This window comes from Accipiter gentilis, chromosome 6 (genome assembly GCF_929443795.1).
Source record: "Accipiter gentilis chromosome 6, bAccGen1.1, whole genome shotgun sequence".
Classification (NCBI taxonomy): Eukaryota; Metazoa; Chordata; class Aves; order Accipitriformes; family Accipitridae; genus Astur; species Astur gentilis.
The window spans coordinates 9,223,945-9,243,662 of record NC_064885.1 but is presented as its reverse complement, the minus strand read 5'-3'; the positions used below and the strand labels follow the sequence as shown (position 1 = coordinate 9,243,662).

Sequence of the window (19,718 nt, the reverse complement as noted above, 5' to 3'; positions counted from 1 at the left end):
GGTTTGCAGTGGTGCTGCACATCTGGAGCACAGGCACATCTGGGCAGCTGCTCTGGGAAGGGATGGAGCAGTGTTGGGGTGTGCAAGCAGGAAGGGCGGGGAAACAGCAGGAGTGTTTTAGTGACGGTCCGGCTCTCCCGCTGCTAATCACCCCACGATCAGGCAAAACCAAGCTGCCGTTGGGTGGAAAACAAGGTTTTCAGGAGAAATCGGTCACGCTTGGTTGGACGTTTCTGTAAACGAAGAGGGCTGCAGGGAGCATGGCGTGCGGCGTGGCAGTGGCTGCTGTCCTGCCCCGCAGTCAGATTTGTCTTTTAGAAAAACATCCAGTTTTGATATTTAAGATTTCCAGCAATGGAAAATTCACAGCAGCCGTGGGGCTGGGGAGCCAGGCGCTAATTGGCGGAACTTGTAGAAAATGCGTCCCTCCAGCTCTTTTCCATTGGAAAATCCAAAAGCTTTCTCCAGCTGTTGATTTCTCATAAAAACTAAAGCAAAACACACTGGGTGGGGAGGCAGGGGTGAGGGAAGATCTTGACAGTGTTGGAGCAGCCCTTTTCACTCCATCAGGACAAATATTTACATTTTTTCATTTTCAAGTTACTCTTGTTTGGAAATCATTTGTTTCATATTGCACCGTTACCACGCTTTGAAAAATCACAAAGAAAACAAAGTGATTTTGCAGAAATACAATGTTTTGGCCAAAGCAGAATGACTTTTTTTTTCCTAATTTTCCCTGGGAACATTGACATTTTGGGGCCTTTTCCAAATCGGAAATTTCAGAGCGAGCTCTCATCCCCGTTTGTCCAGCTACAGCATAGAATAATAATTCTCGAAGGGTTAATAAATCTTTTAATAATATTTTACTCAATCCTCGGCGTCCATCAGGCACTTGCGCTGCCTGGTTCTCGGGACTTGAGCCATCTGCGACGCTTCCTGCCGCCGTGCTCAAACCCACCCGGAGCATCTGCTGCTTCTGTCGGTGGCATTGCTGCAGTTCAGTGAATCAGTTAGAAATCATCAATAAATGAGTGCTGCAGGTAGCACCTATAGATCCTGCAAGTAGCGTTTGAAAAGAAAATCTTTTCCTATTGCAAAACCATCTCGTGCTGGGCGAGCGCGGGTGCATTTTCTCCCTGGGTGGAGGCTGTAACATCCTTCCAGGTGTGTGAATCGCTGCAGTTATTTTCCCTGCACCGGAGAGGGTGGGAGTGATTTGGGTAATTAGTGCTGGGAATACGACCACAACTAACGGGCCTAGGTGAGGGCTGCGTGACCGCATCCCTGCCCGCGGTGGGATTATGCTCTGTGTTCCTCATGGAGCAATAGATGAGAGGTGTAGGGTGGGAGAGGCTCTGGGAAGGCTGCGGCTGTTAATCATCCACGTGATATCACGTCATGGCAAAATCCAGCCTCAGCTTGGGGTTTTCCTTTGGGAGGTGGATTTGAGGCCCATTGAGACCATCCCTGTAACCCTTCTGCGGGTTGCAGCAAGGTGGACACGAGTGCTTTGCCTCCCAAAATTCGTGATGCCACACCTGTCTACAGGGCAGCGGCTCCGGCGTTGCAATGCTTGTCGTGCCTTTACTTCCCAAAAATTCTCCCTCGGCTCCTGCGCACCTGAACTTCCCCGACACTAACATCTTTCCTGCTGCAACCAGAGCGTGTTGCGATGCATCCCGGCACCCGCGGGTGAGGAAAGCACTCCATCCCTTCCATCCTGCAGAGCTGTTCCCATCCAGAGTTCTGCTGCAGGGGGTCCGGGGAGGGGCGGGGGGGGGGGGCCGATGCCAAGGCTCCAGCCCCTTCTCAGCAGCGTGAACCTCCCTGTCCCTGGGGACGCGCTTGAGAAAAGCCACCGTTGAGGTGCTGGGCTCATCCCACAGCCAACAATGTGCATGGTTGGGTGTCATGGCCGGGGGTGACCCCACACACCCCCAGGGCTGCCCAGTCCCTGCGGAAGCTCCTTGGCCGCCCGCTCCGGTCGGTGAGGCCGTCCCCTGCTCCGACCGCAGGGAAACCAGCCCCGATGGACGTCAGCGGCTCCCAGCTCCCACCTAGCCCAGGGTTTTGCATGGGGTCCACGGTGGGGGGGGTTGAGGACAGGCAGCTCACTGGCCGTGAGCTTTCCGCTGGAAAACCTCCCTTTTGGTGAAAAAGCGGTCTTTGTGCATCAGGTCGGGGGGAAGCTAATCTGGGCTTGCAGGTGTAGGCAGTTGGCTCAGGTGTCTGGAATAGGGCTAAGCCCCGCCTAATCCGTAGGGATGGAGAAGGGCCATTCCCTCCTTTGAAAGTCCTTTGCAGGGAGCCCCCGTTCCTGGTGATGTCCGGCCGAGGGTGGGATGTGCAGTGCTGCCTTGTGTGAGCTCTCCCTCTGCTTCCAGTGGGTCCAGCATCACCTCCCAGCCCGCATCTCCCGTTCCCGCTTCCAGCTCTCCCAGTGAGCAGGTTTTTTAGATCTCTGGTTCTTTGTGCAGCTTTTTGGGGTGCTGCCCCTGTCTGAGGCCTCCAGATAGGGACCCACCTCAGGGTCGTGGGTGCAGCTGCACCTAGCACCGATCCCACTGGGAGCCCTGTGGTGCTGAGCTCCTGGGGGGACACTGCATGAGCAGGGACTCCTACTGTGCCCCCCCCGCCCCCCCAATTGCTGTGGGGCACCCCCTTGTCCTGGCCCTGTGGCATGACCTGGGCACCAATGCTTGGGGCAGGGGCATCCAGTCCAGCACCCCTTTTTGGGATGCTCCAGGGAAGAGGCTCAGCGGAGGCCGGTGGGGGGGCACCGGGGTGCCCTGGCAGTGGCAGGGGGGTCTTGGCTCACGTGGGGCTGTCTGCTGCTGCCTGTTCCCTTCTCTCCTCTGGCACGTCCCCTCGCTCGAGCACTTCCTTCCTCCGGTCCCATTTTTCCAGCGACGCTTCTCCTCTGCCGCTGTCTCCCGTCCCAGCAGCTGTTTCGTAGCACCAGCTATTTTGACTACTCGGTTAACTATTTATCCAGATGGAGCGGGTCTGTTGTCGTGCGCCTGGCATGTTTTTTCCATATACAAATTCTGTGCTGAAGCAGAGAGGACAAAGCCCAACAAGCTCTGCGAGTCGTCCCGAGTGCTGGGTGTGCTTGCTTTGGCTGGCGTTCAGCCTCCCCAGGTCACAACCCCTGCTCCGGCCCCTGCCCTCGCCTCCTTTTGCGTTGAATTTGGGGGGTTTTGTCCTCCCCATCCCTGCTCTTTCCCGGTCACGCCGTCGGACCTCGCCCTCCTCGCCCTGGGCCAGCTGCAATAAGGAACTGGCGTGCCTTTATTTTCCTAGCACTTAATTTTAACAAAATGCAAATCCCAAACACTTTGCAAACCCAGCGACCCGTGCAGATGTTAATTGCTGGGGCTGGAGATGCTGTCCGCCACCCTGGGAAGAGGCAGGATGGGACCGCTGTCCCCACTGTGGGGGACGGGGCAGTGTGGCCCTGTGCCCATTCCTGGCCCTGCCCAAAATCAAGGTCACACCAGGTCCCTAGCCTCCATCTCAGGGAGGATTTTGGGACCCATGCATCCTCCCAGGGGCCCGAACGCTTCAGTGGGGCTTTGGAGCTGGGTCTCTGCAGCCCCTGTTAGGGCACAAACCCACTGCAGAGCTCAGCTCCCAGATATGCTTCTTTTTCACCTATTTCTGCTGCGAGATAAAGAGTCTTGGCATAAAGCTGCCTTTTCCCCAGCAGGGTGGTGCAATCACCTCTCCAACCCTCGGAGCTCCCATCTCCATCAGGGACAAGAAATGGCTTCACCAGAGCACCTTCCTGAGCAAAGTCCTTGGAGGATTTTCGCCTCCATCCCATGCTCCAGCAGGACTGAGGATTTCCCCACGAGCAAAACCCATGGCCGGTGGTCAGCAGAGCTGAGGGTGCCCTTACACCCACAGTTCCCTGGACCACGGCGGGGCCCAGGTTTGGCTGCTCAGCAGCATTTGCATTGAAAATGCCAACTTTGAAATGCAAAAAGTGCCCAGCTGTGATGGGAGACCTTGCAGCAGGGAGTTTATAGCAAAGCCTAAATATTTACGCAGAAACGTTGTGTTTTCCCTCTGCTCTTGAATTTCATGATACTTCTTTCCTTTGCTCCCTCCTGGGCTGGGGATGAGCAAGGGCAGCCCCCAGCTCAGTCATGCTCGAGGGGACATTTCTCACCACCTCACAGCAAAACTAGCTAAAATTCAGAAAACCATGCCAAAACTCCCTCCTTCAGCAAAACTTCCTTTCTTTTCAGCGAGCCTGAAGTTTCTGAGCGCACTTGTCGCTCGGTGCATGAAAGGAAAGTTGGCAGCTCTGCGGGCTATTGTCAAATCCCCTTACGAAACTCAGGGATTTAGGCTGCATTTCCTACCCGCCAATCTTATCGAGGTTTTGCATGCTCTTGGCGTTTCTTCATGCCACCAGGGTGGTTGCACAGTGCAAAATGCCGGTGGCACCGGGGCGAGGGGCCGCGGCGCTGGAAGCACCGCGGCCCCTCGCCCCGATGCTGTCGGACCCTTGTAGGAGTACATCCCCCGTGCGTGGGTATTTTAATGGAGATAAGCAACTCCCAGCACAATTTATTTAGCAAATTCCCCGCTATTTGTGAGTTGTCAGCCAAGGTTTGCTCGTTTGTTGCTTACGGTTGGTCGCTGAAGGCTTTGCAGCAGCTTGGGGTGCATCCCTGTATCACTCACGTGCCCCAGAGACACCCGGGCATCTCAAATGTCAGATCTCTCCTGCAGAGCACAGGGTTTGCCTTCAGCATGTCTCCTCCTGACATTCCCACCCTGCCTCTTAGCGTGTCCGCAAAAATATTGTGGAAGTCGATGCAACGATGCCTCGCAGTGGGTGTGCAGGCAGGGACGGCTGCTCTGGTGCCTTGTCCCCAGGGATGTCCTTGAGGAAAGACCTCAACAGCGCATGACGGGGTCTGCTGGCCTCCGGGCGAAGCCATCCCATGCCAGGGTCACCTGATGCTACGAGACGGGACCAAACTCCCGGGGATTCACCCCAGCCGTTGGAGGCACGGTCCGTCTTTCTTTCAGAGTGAATTTAATATCACAGCCAAGGGCTGCTGTGTGCTCGAACAATGGTAAACTGATTTCCCAGAAGGTTTTGGGGCCCAGGCTGAACATTTACGGCAGGTAAGTGGCTCCTGTGCCAGGAGAGCAAGCCTTGCTTTTCAGGAGCGGGGATTTGGTACGTAGTCAATGCAGAATCCGTCTGTGCGCTACAACAAGCGCTGCGGGTACTCGTCCCATGAGCTGCCCCAGGTTTGGGTCACGCTGCTGGACCTTCGTGAAGTGGGTTGTGGAACTCATTAGTGGGGGGATGAGGGACACGGCGTGGGCCGGGTTGTCTTCTCCTCCTTGAGAGCTCTCAGGCAGGAGCGAAGCCATGTGCTGTGGGTGTCGTGCTGGGTGCATCAGCAAGAGGTTTAATACTTGGGGGGGGCTGTTTGGGGCTTTGCATTTGCCCTGGGTGAGGGTATCTCTGGGGACCCCACTGCCCCTCCAGGACACAGAGGTGGCAGTTTGTGCTCAATCCGTACCCTGGGGCCATTACCGGATCCTCTGGAGCTCGTGAGGAGGTGACCAGGCAGGGACCGGGCACGGGGAAGCGACAGACGTGGGGCTGTGACGTTGCCTCTGCCGAACTGCAAGACCCACAACGCCCCGAAGCGCGTCCCCCAAATTTTTTCCCCAGGGGAGCACCGGGATCCAGGGGGCTGGGACCGCTGGGCACGTGGCGAGGATGCATCCATGCAGATTCGCGTCACGTAAAAGTGAGATCAGGTAAAAAAATGATTATCTTCAGCCTTTGCTGCTCGGGGGCACGCTGCCACCCCGGGATGCCGCCAACCGAACCCCGTGTGCCGTGCCCGCAGCGGGAGCGACTGGCCCCGCCGTGTTTGTGTGAAACACAAGTGCACCCTTGGCTGGCAGCCACCGAGCAACGCCACGAGGGTGTTCAGCTTCCTCGAGGCCGCCTGGCCATGGAGATAAGCGCCGGAGCAGGAAGCGTCTCACCCCGTGCCGGGGCTAGAGAGAATTTTGGCTCCCCGGGGCGGGGGGCGGGGCAGGGCTGGGGCTGAGAGCCGAAGGGCAGCGCCCAAGTTCCTCGCCGGTGGGACGGTGGTGGCAGGGATGTCCCTGGGGTTTGTCTCGTGCTTTCCTGTGAGGTCCCCTCCTGGGGACGGTCCCAGTGTGGGTATGGTGGGACTGGAGGATGCAGTGGGCAGCGGGAGGAGGGAGGGCAGCACCTGCCAACATCCCCGTCCTATGGCCGCATAACCATCCCGTCTGTGACCCCGCAGGTAAAACACGGACATCGCGGCATGAGCACCCCACGGTCTGTGCCGCACTCACCCCAACGAGACAAGTCCCCCCATTTCATGGGGGAACACAGGCATCGCTCTGACCAGCTACAGAAGCAAGGACATCTCCGTGCGCTCGGCCGCCACGGCATCGCTGCTAATAGCCAATCTGCCTGGGGACAGGGAGTCTTTTGCATGCTTTGCACAGTTATTGAGTGATTTCCTATTGCCCACTGCTTGCTGGGGCGCAGAAGACCCCTCTGCCCCAGCCGGCTCTGGTGCTGATGTTGGAGCAAGATGCTGCACCCTCTCTTGCAGCCGGCACCGGGAGCTGCATGCGTCCAGCGCAGCCGCCGCTGAGGTTTGTGGTGGGCTGTGTTTTGCCAACAGCATTTAGTAAACAGCCCCGTGCGTGGTGCACAAGAAAGATCCTAATCTGGCTCAAAAAAAGCAAACAAGCCCAAAGTTATCTCCGCAAGCCAAGTCTGCAAATGCAGAAAAATTCCTGCACCCTCTTGCACAACAGCGTCTGCCCTCCTCCTTGCCGGAGATAATTGCTCTGTCTACCAGCAACCTACTCCTGGCAGCACTTGGCCAGGACATCGTGTCCCAGGGACCGGCTGCTTCCCCCGGGCCATTAGCTCCGTCACAGCCACCGAGACGTTTGCTCGCTTCCATCTCGGAGGTGGGATTCGCTTTTAGAGGGGAGCAGGCAAGGAGCGGGAGGAAAGGGTCACCGTGGCTGGCAGCTGCAGGAAGGTTTGCAAAACAGCTCTTGTTAAAAGACCTTAATATTTGATGTGGGCCCTGGTTTTTTTTTTCCTAAAGGCCTTTTGCACGCAAGCTTTCCTGGAGGAAAAAAACCACCACCTAATTGGAGTAAAAAATTAAATTAATTGGAGTCATAAAACAGGGGGTGCACACAGGGCTGAGCATCAGCTAACCCTGGCACATGGCACGCCCTGGACAACAGCTACGTATCTTCATTTTTTTTTAATGTACTGAAGGTAGGAGAGAGCTATGGTTTGGCTCAGCGGGGCCAGAATTAGCCCTGCTGTGCCTGGGGCCAGGTCTGCGGTGAGCTCGGTGAGCTCGAGGAGGGCGACCCGACTCATGCAGCCACTAGCAGATCATTCGGGGGTTTATTTCTTTATTGGTGATTAATGGCAGTGTTTCGTTCCTAATGGAAGGAAATAGGGAGGAAATGGTTTCTTGCCTTTATTTGTCAGGGATTTGTTTAACTGGGTGCTCCCATTCCCTGGAAATAGGTCACGGTTGTGTATTTTCACGGACAAGAAGACGGTTGGGCCGGGGCTGGATGTCAGATGTTTGGACGGCGGAGCGCTCGCAGGCTTTCCTGTGCGAGGCCGTTCCCCCTCGCCTTTCCCATCCCCATCCTCTCGGCCCCGCGCCAGGGACGCCCTGTGTCCCGCTGCCGGAGCGGCCGGCGGGGCGAGATGGTTTGCAGTTCCCAGCCGAAGGAGCCTCTTGACTGCTGTTCTCAGGCTGCGTAGGGGAGCAGCGGTTAATTAGGTGGAAATTAATTTTTGTGGCATGTCCCTGCAGCGGGGCTCTGCCATGAGCAGCGTGGGGGGTGTGAGGAGGGTACGTTGGCTCCGGGAGATGTGTGCCCCCTCCCCAAGGGGGTTTGGAGCCGGTGGTCATTGGGGATAGAGCTTTTAAAAGAGAAGTCCCATTTTTGAGTGGAGTGATGGTGTTGCCCGCAACTGCCCCTGCAAAACCAGGACTTGAAAGAACCTGGTTCAGGCTCTAAAAAGCCCCAGACCTCCCGTGGATCCTGTGCGGGTGCTTTAGACGCTTCCGAAACAGAGCACCACGAGCACGGTGAGCCTCGCGGCTGCCTAAATAGCGCTGAAGCTCTGGTCCTCGGTGTGCCTGGAGCCCAGGGCTGTGCAACGGCCTCGCTGGCGTGGCTTTGCAGGGGTGGGGGGGTGTATTCATGGCTGGTTTGAGGGGCATGGGAAATCCAAGGCTGCCCGTTGTATTACCACAACCCCTGGGCAGGCAGGGCAATGGCTGCTGGTAGCTGCCGTGGGACAGCAAGGAGAAAAATAGAGCTCTCCAGCCGGCTGGATTTGGATGACATGGGGGAAGCGGCTGGCTTTTTGGGAGCAGAATAGTCAAAATCCTTCGCTGTAGATGCGCTTGCCTGTGGGCAGCCTACGGAGGTGGGAGCCCACCGCGGTGCGGTGCCTGCACAGATGCTGCGGGAATGCCCGGGGAATGCCACCCCGGGAGGCAAGGCTGGGGCGGCCGTGCGGGCAGGCGATGGCAAAGCCGGGGGTCACCGCTGCTGGAGTGTTTGCCTCGTGCCACGTGTCGCGTGTTGGCCATGCGGTGGGGAGAAGTGGGGGGGGTTAACAAGGCTTTGCCCCTCGTTGCTGCCCTGGTGTTGTGGTCGGTCGGGCGCTGGGGGGGGAGTTTCAGGGCTGAACAGAGGTGTCTGGTGGTTTGTAAATACCGATTTCTGGTCATTTTGCACATTGACATTGAGTTGTTTCTGTGAGTTCAGTGCTTGGGGCTGGAGCTGAGCAAACCCAGGACATGGGGTCACTTGGGGTGGCTCTCGCCACTGTCCCAAAATCCACAGCAGACCCACACTTCGATGTCCTTGAGGCCCGTGGGAGCCAAAAGCGTTATTGGTAACTGAGAGCTGAGCCATTTAAAAAATGCATTTGTGCACTGGAAGGACTCGGCCTTTGGAAAAGTTACTCATCTTCCTCTTCATCTGAAATAACATCATTCCTCATGGCCATCCTTCCCCAGCATCGTCACACACTCGCAGCCTGACCAGGCAGCCGGAGCCCAAAAATCCTAGCAACAATGACATTGTTTTCTATATTTGCATCACTTAAGGCTGAGCAGAACCGATGACACACCGTGGAGCTGGCAGTGAAGCTGGTATTGATGCCATCTGCAGAGAACCGCCTCCTCACCGTGTTAAAATTAAATTTACTTAACTGTTTGGTTTGTGCTTCTCTGGGGATGGCGTGCAGGGTGCTCATGGTGGGCACAGCGGTGCCCCGCCAGGAGCCTGGGCTGGCCCCAAATTGGGGGATGTGCTTCGCATCTTGCACCAAGCATGGATGTGGAGTTATCACATCTTGTCCCCTTCCTTGGCGCACGTTGTGTGCATAGGCTTGTTCCAGACATCGCGCCCTTCCCAGGAGCAGTTTCCAGCAGCAAATGTTCTTGCTTTTTTTTTTTTTTTTTTTTTTCACTCTTTTTATCACAGGCTGCTTCTGATGTGGGAGACAAGGGCTCGGCTCCGCTTTGTCTTCAGAGATAGATGCAGGCTGGGTGGCTTGCAAACCCTCGTAGGCTTTATGTACCTTTGGATGCTTATGTTTTACAAGTCAGTTTGGCTCTTTGTATTTTACTTGAAGTGCTCTGGGGGGGCTCATGGTCTTGTGGGATCAGGTTGACTTGGGGAGAGAGCTTCTGGCCTCATAGGGAAGCTTGAAAATAGGCAAGTGTCATTGTACAGGGTGGGAAAGCAGAAAGGAAACACGACAGGCTTTGCTTTTGAGTTTTGGGGGGTGTTTTGTTGTGCAGAGCCACGGGTCTTTGGATGCCTCCAGAGAGCAGCGTGGGCTGGCAAGGGCCGAGCAAACGTCTCCCTGCTGCACCAAACCTCCCCAGAGAAGATCCACCTGTGGTGGAAAAACCTCTGCCGTGCCCGCGGGGTCTCTCCCAGCCCGGCTTCGTGCTGCTGCTGCGTAAAGCTGAGAGCGGTCGAGGTCAGGTTCCTGGCGATCCCTCGGAGATGCGGGAACATCCAGCTTCCCTCAGCTCCCGCCAGGCACGGCCGTTCCGGGGGGATGAAGGAAGCCAAGTCCTGCAGCCGCATCCCACCGGTAACAGGAGATGCCCTGTGCAGTCCTGCCTCTGGAGCCGTGAGTTTGGGCCTCAGAGCAATGGATTTGTTTTTTTTTTTTTAAAATAAATGCCGGATTCTAAATGTATGAATTCTGGGTTTTGCATTTGGAGAGCACTTGCTGCACGTCTACAGCTAGAAACTTGGAGTGTAAAAAATAACGTAAAAGCCAAGATTGGTGCGAGAGACTTCCAGGAGAAGAGGCAGGCAGGCACGCAGCACACCGACTCGCACGAAACCACTTGTCCCCCATGCAGGGGATGCAGCACGGCCCCAAAATGCAGCATGCCAGTGGGGATCCCGCACTGCCGGCCCCAGCGCAGGGAGACGCGCACAAAGCGGCAAAAGTGGGGAAATGCGGTGGGCAGAACACGTCCCTCCACCTTCCTCCTGCCCAGCCCCGGGGTGAGCAAGGGAGCAGAAAGAGAATAATAAAATTACAGCTGGGAGGTGGAAATGAGAGAGCGGAGGGATGAGGCTGGGGTCGGCTCTGTTTTGTGGCTGGGGCTGTGCTCGGTAGCAGCGACGCCGTCAGCAAAAGGTGAACTTTAAAATCGCTGACTGCTCGTCGCTGCCGGCAAGGGGAGCCGGGCAGGTCCAGGGTTTATTTCCCTACCTGCAGTGGGCTACTTTTGCTTAGTAAATGATGAAGGCTTACAGATACTAAAAAAAATCAAAGCTAAGCAAAAAATTCCCGGCCCTGACGGCCCCACGAGCAGGCAGCCCTGCATCAAGCCAGTCCCAAAGGAGCCCGTTTTCCTTTGACGGTATTTTTCTAGCTCCTCGGTGCGGGACTGATGCTTTTCACATTGTCGGTTTGCTTTTCCTCTTTGCAGCTTTGCACAGGGATAAAAGCAGCAGCTTTGGGAGATGGGCTTATCCCGAAGGGCTCCTCTTTTTCCCTTGAACTGTGGGGTTTATTTTCCTTCACGTGCCCGGTCCTGCCAAGCACCGAGCCCAGCGCAGACGTGGGCTGACGGGGAGTGTTTCCCATGGCCGTTGCTGGAAGCAGAGGCCATCGGTGGCATTTTAAGCATCGTTGGTTTTGGCTTTCCCACCCCACCAAGTCCTGCGGGCAGCTGCCTTTGCCTCACGTGCCTGTGCCCAGCGGCGGAGCCGCTCGGCATCCTCAGCCCTCTCGGACCCGGCGGTTTGGGGTTCAGCAGGAGCAGCGGCATCCCGGGGGCCACGGAGGGCTTTTTCTTGGTGGCGGATGCTTTTGCCACCTGGGCTGAGCGTGGGAGAGTGCCGCCGGCTCTGTTTTAATTGGCAGTAGTCAATTGGCCCCGCGAGCGCTGGGCTTGATTATCGCTGCCGGCGTTTACGAGAGGGTACGTTTTCCACTCTCGCGGCGAGGGCAGGAGCCAGGAGAAGCCTCCGCGGCCCTGCCAGGGCTGAGTCACCCGGGTTGGGAGGAAAGGAGTGTGTGTGTGGGGGGGAATTAAACAGTCAATCATGCTTTCAGCAAGCCTGAAATCATGTGCGATATTTTTATTTTCAGATTCCCAGCTTCGATTTTTGTGGCAAGGTTGTTCCCGACATCCCGACCGCAGTGACGCCACGCCGAGGGCAGCCTCCGCCGCGCCGGTGCCGGGGGCGGTGAGCGAAGCCTGGCTCCATCCCACCGCCGTCCCAGAGCCCCCGCTCACCCCTGGCTAACGAGCCGGGGGCTGGGGGGACATCTCGGCAGCTAATTTGCTTTGCAGCCCCTTGATCGCCCAGGGGAAGGCGGGTGCCTTTTCTTCTCGGCCGCCAGCTCGCCCCGTTCATCCGTGCACGGCCCCAGCGGCTGCGGCGCTGCGAAGATCCCCAGGACCCACCTGCCATGGCAGGGAATTGTGTGCTAATGAGAACTATTCTGGGGGAAAACCCAGCAATGGAGGGAGCCTGCTGGGATGGAGCGGCCAGATGAGCCTCTGTGCTCGGGCGAGCGAGAGGAGGAGAGCAAAGCAAGCTGTGCCTTTATAAAAAACGTTATTAAAAAAGTAAAAGCAGGCAGAGTTGGCCCACGGTTTGAGAAGGACGAGAGGTGGCATTTCCCCTGGGTGAAGCCACAGCGGCTTTGCAGGAGGTTTGGGGTCAGCAGGGAGGCTGCGGGATGGCGAGCACCAGCCTGAGCCGCTGCCGGCAGAAGTGTCCCCAGCGGTGGTGGCCCTGGCTGGGGACCCGGGCTGGACACCCACAAACACGGCCGAGACGTGGCTTGCGGTGCGGGAAGCTGGCAAGTCCCCTGGAGCTCTCCCAGGGTCATCCCACCCGAGCTCCGGGCCATTGCTCACGACATTACCGTACATCTCGGGAACATGTTTGCTGCCAAAGCCCCGGTCCTTGGAGCCGTGCAAAGAGGGGAATTTCAATGGGTTGGGTTTTGGGGGTTGTTTTCTTCATTTTTACCTCCTTAGGTCCAGGTTTCTGGGCACAGGCGCAGCCTGAACCTGCTTGGTCCAAGCCTAGCGAGAAGGTAGTAACAACTAGAGCAACTTGATTTGGAAGGATCTCAGGCGTGATGTCTGAGCTGGGAAACCATCACCAATTCCTCAAGCTGGAAAAAAATACAGGCAAAAAATGGAGGAAAAAAAAGCTTTACATCTCCCGCAAAGGCGTGAGCAGCCATCAGTGTTTCTGGGCTCAGCATCCAAACCGAAACGAACTGAGCAATCGCACATGTTCTTCCTTGGCGGAGCCAAAAGCTGTTCCTGTCATGCTATATATTTGCTCTCTGATTAATGTAAGATACATTTTTTTTCAGGGAATAGAATCGGAGAAACCGACAGCAGCATGTTAAGTATTTGGCAAACAATTCCTTTGATGTTGCGCGTAGGTAGCGCTCAATATATTTGCGAGCTATATATAGCTAAATACATATATATCTCACCCCACATAATGTTTCCTCTCTTCTGCAGACTACCTGCAAAACACAGACAGTATCAGAATCTGTAAATACAGTTATTACACCACCAGCTGACAGCCAATTCTCTAAAGCTTTTTGATGCAAAACAGTTTTGTGTTTTCCAGGGAAAGATGACGGGATTTTGGTCCTGTCTTGCCCATCCTGCAGCCAGGGATGTGGTCCACGTGTTTTGGGGTAGCGATGCTCCCAGAAGAATAAGGTGTCTTGGAGCTATAGGTGTGTGTTGGTAAGTCATGGCAAATTTTCACATTTGAGAAATTTTCATGGTGCGGACATCAAATTGGGGTGGTGGTGGCTTGGCTTCTCCTCTCAAGACAAAAAATAAAGTTAAAAATTGGGGAAAGGGAGCTACAACAAATGAAATCTTTCATTTTTATCATTTCGGATTCCTCCCTTTCATAAATAGAGCTAAATCTGTGTCACTTTAAGGGGAAAAATGGCCCTTTTTTTTGTTTAGGAAGTGTTGGAACAAGATCTTTGGACTTTTGGGAAAAAAAAAAAAATGCTGCTGCTTTTTATTTATCCCTGTTCCTTCCAGCCTAACTCCCCAGTCAAACCAGTCCCTCTTACCCCGGTTGCATTTTTTTTTGCTAAAAAAGTGTCAGTAGAGTCACTGCTGTAATTTCCCTTTTTGCAGATTAATTTGGAGCCTGAGCCATCCATCCTGATGCCGTACAGAAATGTGCTGGGTTACCTTTTTTTTTTTTTTCTCATGGGCTTCCCTGCCTCGAAGCAGAGGGTTTGTAGAGGTTTATCTGGTTTTCCCTTGTTCAGCGGTCACGAAAGAGAAAGAGGAAGGAAACCCGCCATCGCTCGGCCTGATACTCAGTTAAAAATAGCAGGGCTGCCTGGGCCGGGGTTCCCGTCCTCACTAAAGGTCACTTCCCCAAGCCCCGCCGCTGAAAATATGCGACCGAATGTCCCATTTTGGCACATTCCTGACGGTTTGGAGGCAATGAAAAGCCTGGAGGAAGGAGGGATGCTCACCACCCTGCAAAGCTGAGCTCTGGGCTGTGCATGGGTTTTATTTTCCATCCTCGTGAACCACGTCCAAGGTCCCCTCCTCAAGGGTCGGGGTGTGATGGCCACGGTGGGATTGCCACAGCTGAAGAGCTGAAGCACGTCCCAGGTCCCTTCCTCCGCTGCGAGGAGGGCATCCTGCTGGCTGGTGCATGGGGCCTGGCTCCCCCAGTGCTTTTTACTTATCTTTTTTTAAAAAATTTTAATTTAAAAAAAAATTTTAAAAAATTTTTATTTTTCCCTGTGCATCCCGGCTGCTGTCTGAGATCAGGGCAGTCCCAGGGCTCAGCAGTGTGGCCTTGGTGGCTCGCAGGGGGACAGAGGCAGGGGGAGATGGTGTCAGGGCAGGAGCCAGCTCCAGTCCTGCCTTCAGCATCACTCGGCAGGGGCAGCTGATCTCCAATCTCCTAGGAAACTCTGGGAAGGACTCGGTGCAGTCACAAAACCCTGGTCTCCCCATTTCCCACACTCCAGACCTGGGAATCAGCCTTAAAAAGAAATTGCACGGTAAAAAAAACACAGCTCCAGCAAATCATCCCACACAGCGTGTCAGGTGCCGATGTCCCCTTCACTTCTGATGCTGGGATGGGCGCCCTCCTCTGCAGCCCCACAGCACCCACCCCTCCGCGGGGCCAGGGTGCAGGAGGGATGAGGGCATCCCTTCGGGCAGCACCGCGGCCGGTTTGCACTGTGGGTTGCGTACCTCTGGCTGGGGGGACCACCTCCCGCGGGCATTTTTGGCTTCAAAGCCGCCATGATGTGTTTGTTCGTTATCAAGGAAGATCTGCGGTCAGAGGGGCCGGTTCCTGATGCTGCGATATTGGGCGATTCTTGCTTGGTAGGAGAGAGAAAAGGCGCCGTAGACATGAAGGAAAGAGAGGCAAAACCCCAGCGATGCTGGTTCAGCGCTGAGCGTGCCAGCCAGCCCTTACCCTCCCCTTGGTGAACGTTGCATCTCCATGGAAAGCCGGAATCGTTCGTTCTGCCTAGTTAAAACCAGACATTTTTTCCATTTTTGGCTTGTGCTTTTGCTGGAGGGAAATGTGGAGTGAAATTTTGCCCGTAGCTAGAGGGCTGACTTAAGCACCTCAAACATCAGCCCAGCCCCAGGTATGTGCAGGGCTCTCGGCTTGCTCAGCGCTGCCTTGGAGCCTCCTGTTGTGTTATTTGCTTTTGCTGTTTCCTAAACTTCAGCAAAAACCCTGGGAATGACACGCCACAACGGCAGGGGGGTTTTTTCCAGGAGATATTTTGCATCAGGGAAAAACCCATCTGCGCGTCAGAGTGAGTGTCACAGTGTTCCCCCTTTGATGGATATTAATGTATTTTCCTACCTTTGAAAGGGGTTGGAATACAGTTTAAAAAAAAAAAAAATAATTGCCCAATATAGGTCTGGATTCATAAACAGAGGCTCCTAAGCATGCTGCTCCTGGCTGCTGGGAAGATGCCAGGGAGTTCGGAAATGCCGCGGGATCCTTGCTCAAATCCAGCCAGCAGAGCTTGGGCAATCGCTTCAGAAATGCCCCAGTTGGGGCATTGCACTCAGGAAAGCCCTTTTTCCAGCTTAATTATGGACAGATCCATGAAAGGAAAGGTGACCCCGATGCACAGGCTTTAGAGCTGCCACTGTAAATGTGTCTGACACTGGGAATCCTATTCCTCGTAGCCATTTGCAGCGGGAGCAGAGCTGGAAAACAGGGTGACTGCCCTGTGCATCCATCGCCTCCCAGCAGAAGAGCCCTGTCCGCACAGACCGTTCCTCCTCATTTTCCCTAGACGGAACCTCCTGCTTGCCTCGAAATCCTGTGCCGGCCAGGTGTTTCCAGGATCTCCGTCTCTCTGCATCCATGGCTCTGCAGAGCCAGGACTGCGGCAGCCCCGTGCTGCAAATCCGCACCATCCCCTGCATCCCGGTGGGATGCGTGGCAGGGCTGGAGCTTCCCTGCCATCTTCAACTGCTGTTTTTATGCTCCAAGAAGCCAAATCCCGATGGTAACCACACCCCAACACCACTTTAAGGTGCACAGGGCGGCACAGGAGGCACGGACGAGGATATATATTTCCAGCAAGGGTGGAAATACCGGACCTTTTGCCCCGAGCATCGCGGTGGTGAGGATTGATGTTTCAGTGCTCTTTGGATCCAGCCCTCAGGAAGCAGGTCTGGCCCGCAGCTGCTGGGACTCCTGGCTGGGGGATTAAAAATAAACCCCTAAGCCTGGCTCCGAAAGGTCGGCTGACAGGTAACATTTAGAAGAGCCTCAAACTGTTATTTCAAGGAGAATTTTTTTTTTTTTTTTTCTCCATAGGAAAAGCAAATATCTAAGCTGCCCTGGAAAAAAAGCCGTTCCTGACTCTCCCCTGCGGATGGGGATTCGCCGCACATGAACTGGGGAGATGCGGTGGGAGAAAGCCTGGGAGCGGGATGGCAAATGGCAGTGGCACTGTCACCTTTCATTAATTAATGCTACTTTGTGTGATGGCCCCAGAGCCCGGGGAGGGTGCTGGAGCAGTACCCTGAGCAGCCGCACATAACCCCGGGTGGCTTTATGAAGGTGAGAACTGTTGACAATAGAGATTTGCACTTCCTTGTGTGGCATTAGACTCTCTGTTTGGGGCGGTTAACCCTGAATTTGTTCTTTTTAGGATCACAGCTCCTCTCCTGGGAGCAACCCACGGTGGGGCAAATGAGTGTGCAGCTGCAGGTGTGTGCAGCAGGGGGTAAATGAGAGTCTCGAAACGGTGTTAAATGCACACGCCAAGGGCCGGCTCCTGCATCTATCACCTACTCGTAACTCCCTTCTGAATTAAGATCTACTTGACCTGAGCGAGGAGTGCAGACGCAGACCCTAAATCCTGCTGCCGCAGAAACGAAGAGGATGAAATACAGTCAACCGAAAGCCCTGTACGTTTTCTCCCATCCTTCAAGCCATAATTGCCAGTGACAGTCCTTAAACCCGTGGTTAGCCTGCGCTCGGGCTCGGTCAGTGTGCGTTACCCATCGCTGTTTCGCACGCCGGAGCAGGAGCTGGAGTTGGAGCCTGGGGGCTGGTTACCAGCATACGGGCTGCTCTCAGCCTTTCCAGCAAACATAATTTTTTCCCCATCTCCAAGGAACAAAGTGGAGACAAAAGATTAATCTTCCACGGATTGTAAAATCCTTGGGGCGAGGAGCGTGGCGTCGGTTCAGCGTTGTTGGCAGACTTTCTGCTGGCTCCGACGGGCTCTGGAGCGGCTCCGGCCGTCCCACTCCCCTCGCCCCCAGCCCAGGAGCACGGCAGTGCAAATCCACAGCTTTCGGGAGAATTATTCCCAATTTCCTTTTGTAGAAACAAGATCAAAATCAAAACCGGCTGTCGACTTCCACGCCTCGTATGGCGCTGCGTCAGCACTAGCAGGACCCTGCTCTCCCTCCCGCACCTCAGCCATGCCTAAAAAAACCTCCTCAGAAGCTTGGGATATGTTAAACCCACTCCTTTCTTCTTTTTATGACCCTCTTAAACTTGTCTACCTCCAAAATTTATTAGCGGTGGGCAGCCAAGATAAATAAGGATGTTTGCCTTTCGTTTCAGGGCTGACGTGCTGCAGAAGGGAATCCCCCAAAGCGAGGGGGCTGCCAGGGATAGAGCCCCAGTCCCCCCCAGCCCGGCTTGCTCCAGCGGCCACGGGCGGTTCGCTTACAATACTGAGGGCGTTTTCACTCCAGACCATTTTCCCTCACTGGTCATTGTTGGACTGACTAATTTACGGCTCCAAGTCGCTAATAATTTTGATGCAGTGCCTAATTATAGGTGGGGTGGATGGTGCTGCTTGTTACTAAGGCTGCCAGATGTTCCCTTTGTAACTCTGTTCTCAGTTGCTCCCAACTTTGTCAAACTTCAACTTTTGGAGCTGGGACATCGTCTTCGCGCTCTCTTCCACTACAAGGACTGGCATCATCCGATGAAACCGGGAGGAGCAGGAACAACAGGAGTGGGTCTTCACGGGGTTGCCGAGCAGAGCGCGTGGGCACAGTGTGGGTGGGAGGTGGCACGTCCCCGGGGGCAGCCGAGACGAGGGCTTGGAGGAGAGAGCACTGGGGGTTACTGAACAAAATGCTCAGCCCTGGGAGGATGCTAGCGGAAAGGGCCGTAGGTGCCTGCCTGCCCCTTGCCCGGTGGTAGGGGCTCGTGGTTGGGGTGGGTCACTGCTGGGGAGCCACTGCTGGGCCGGAGGGACCCACGGTCTGAACCGCTGCGGTTGCAGAACGTGATAAAGGGGTCAGGAGATGCTGGGGAAAGAAATGAGGGGCTCCCGGTTGTACGTGCACGGTGACGCAGCTCGGTGTGTCTTGCCTCTGTTCTTCATCTGCACAATGAGCGTTAGATCAGACCCTCACCTTCTTGGGTGCAGGTGAAGGCAGTTTGTGGTGTAGGGCCTGGCCTAAATCACGCTCAGGAGGACATGAAGAACCCTCTTCCCAAAACCTTGCTCTAGGGGCAGCACATTTGCCCCGGAGCAGGGTAACGAGGACCGGGCAGCTGCCTGTACGCAGGCTGGGTGACACAGGAGTCCAGTCCGACCCCCTGCTACAGCAGCTGCTTTGAGGGCAATTCCTGAGTTTTGGGGATGACCTATTGCAATAAGTCCTCTGTGCACCTTGTTGAGAGCACATGATATTTTAATAATATCAGATTGCGTTAGTTCTCCCCAAGCACCTGGTGGAACTGCTCAACCCCTTGAGCTGGAGAGCCCCGGGGCAGACCCCGGCCAAGGGCAGCACTATTGCTCAGGGAGCTCAGCAGCAGAAACACCCTTTTTCCCCCCGCAAAACGGTCACGAGAGGCAGATGAAGACAACGACAGAGCTTGAAGCGAGGCCAGACCGCAGGGCTGGGAGCTGTGTTTCCTGCAGGAGGGCCTGCAGCACCGCAGGGGGGGCGGACGCCGGGCTGCAGCTGGGCGAGAGCACCCCTCCGGCTCCCACGCCGTCGGCTGCGGTGAACCGAGAAAAATGAGTTTAACACACTAAAAAAAAAATTTACAAAAATGAACCTACGTTTCCCTGAGGACCTCGCTCCAGTGGGAGCCGCAAAACCTTTTCTATAAATGAATCTACGTAGAAATAAATAAGCTGGAGCTCCTCCCCGAGATGTCTGCTGCCACTTCCTCGTGTTTGTCGCCGTCTCCGGTCTCTGCTTTGGGTGTGTTTCCGCAGAAGTTGGGTTCATCACCCCCCAGGTGTCTCGTCTCTCGGCCCGTTCCTGCTCCCTGCGGCTGGAGAGCGGCACCGGTTGCCGTCAGCTTCTTCCAGTGGCACGTGGAGTGGGAAAACTGGAAGTACCTGAAAAGTCAGAAGTTGGTGTTCATGTGGGGACAGTTATGGGGAGCGGGTTTTAGCCAGGTCACAGAAAAACTGCTCGAGTGAAGAGCCCGCTTAGGGGCCCTACGTGGAAAAGTCCTGCAGATGTGGGGGGGGTGGTCATCACCCTTAGCAGGGTTGCACCCATGGATTTTGGGGGCAACCCTCCTTTTCCAGATCAGGGTAACTCCTCACGTTGCTGCTGCTGGTCTGTGGTGCGTGGGGGATCTGCTAG

General features: G+C 55.3%; 1 long non-coding RNA gene across 11 annotated transcripts; it reads left to right on the top strand.

The window, feature by feature from the left end:
• Positions 1-5,630: 5,630 nt before the first annotated feature.
• On the top strand, positions 5,631-19,274 carry LOC126039229 (uncharacterized). 11 transcript variants are annotated; one of them, XR_007506262.1, is made up of 6 exons: positions 6,106-6,211; positions 6,318-7,002; positions 11,717-12,943; positions 13,231-13,352; positions 13,764-16,698; positions 16,790-19,274. It is a non-coding gene; the product is annotated as an uncharacterized LOC126039229 (long non-coding RNA). The 11 variants fall into 11 exon arrangements; XR_007506261.1 differs by having other exon boundaries at positions 11,717-13,032; XR_007506264.1 differs by having other exon boundaries at positions 11,717-13,352; positions 16,790-17,048; positions 17,716-19,274.
• The last annotated feature ends 444 nt before the right edge of the window (positions 19,275-19,718 follow it).